The sequence below is a fragment of the Cibotium barometz genome, chromosome 42, assembly GCF_041138505.1.
Source record: "Cibotium barometz isolate CiBa-2024 chromosome 42, ASM4113850v1, whole genome shotgun sequence".
NCBI classification, from domain to species: Eukaryota; Viridiplantae; Streptophyta; class Polypodiopsida; order Cyatheales; family Cibotiaceae; genus Cibotium; species Cibotium barometz.
Genome location: NC_141087.1, coordinates 43,992,311 through 43,994,036, shown reverse-complemented (window position 1 = coordinate 43,994,036; position 1,726 = coordinate 43,992,311).

Here is a 1,726-nt window from a genome sequence, read left to right as displayed (position 1 = left end):
CGAGTAGTGGATCCAATCTTAGCCCATGGTCAGGTAGGTTGAGGAATGATGCAAGTATACATGTATCATGGAAAGGGAAGGAAAAGGTAGATCAACGTTTTGTGCCATAGGTCACTCATATGTGGATGGCGACTCTAGTGGCTTTGAGTAGAGCCTTGATGAGGAGCTTGGCATTTTGTCTATGGTTACTCCTGGTGTAAGGGGAACCAAAGCTGTTGTGAGGACACGTGGCAGACAGTGATCCAGGTGTACGCAGGTCTATGAGGGTTAGATACCCTATAGGTTGAGATATGATGGATATACATCCCATCATTATGCTTACATGGTGAAAGCAATACAGGAGGTTGAGCCCTTTGAGTAGGAAATTGGAAATAAGAAATGGGAAGATACCATGGATGAGGAGATTGCAACATTGGTGGATGCAAATGCAACATGGGAGTTAGTGCCTTTTGTCTAAGGAAAAGAAGGCAATTGGATGTAAGTGGGTGTATAAAGTCAAGCACAATGTTGATGGTTCAATGATGAGCAGGTACAAGGCAAGATTGGTTGCCAAGGGCCATGCATAGACTTATGGCATAGATTATGAGGAGACATTCAGCCCGGTTGCAAGAATGGCAATCGTGAGAGCTGTCATTGCTATGGCTGCAGAAGCGAAGGGTTGGTCTTTACATCAAATGGATGTAAAGAATGCTTTCTTGCATGGTGATTTGCGAAGAAGTGTACATGATGAAGCCACCAGGTTATGAGAGTGATGCACATCCAGATTTTGTGTGCAGGTTACGCAAAGCCTTGTATGGCTTGAAGCACGCACCCACAGCATGGTCAAACAAGATCGGGGAGTATCTTGTTACCATTGGATTTTAGATATCCAATGTAGATTTTTCACTATATGTGAAAAAGACAGATAGAGGGATCATGCTATTAGTCATCTATGTGGATGACTTGATTATCACTAGTGATAGTAATGCATACATACATGATGTCAAGATGCTTTTGAAGCAAAAGTTTGAGATGAAGGATTTGGGTGAGCTGTGGTATTTCTTGGGCATAGAGGTGGTGAGATCACCTCATGGCATTTTGCTATTGTGCAGAGGTAGTATGGCTTGGATATATTGTCCAAGTATGGTATGACAAGTTGTAAGCCTATTTCAGTGCCATTGGATCAGAACACAAAGCTTTTCATAGATACAGGTGAGCTTTTTGTGAGGACCCCAGGGTTGTTGCAAGATCAGGGTGTCTAGTTTTATCCAGTTTATGCTGGACTGGGACAATGCTTGGAGAGCAAATTTTGGGGAGCAAGGTACTTAAAATGAGATCAAGCAAATAATAGAAAATACACTTGTCCTTAAATTAACCCAATATAACTTAAATTAATATAAATTAGTCTTATTAATCAAAATTAATCAAAAATATGATGAAATGATAAACAAATGATCTTTCCATACTTAGAGTGATCCAATTTATTTTTCCATAGATGCACCATTACAAGTACACTAGTCCCTATAGGTTTTAGATGATTCGGATCAAAAATGTAATTTTACTAATTAGATTATTAATATTTGCAGGCCTTCTGATAGTCTGAAAGAATTTTGAAAAAGAGATCATTAAAAATCCAACCATTGGATTTGCAATTTTTACTAACCACCACATTCTACTAATGTCTCAGTATCTACCCACTCTTTTGATCTACAAGATTGAGGATTTTAAGTGGTAGCTATTGTGGGTA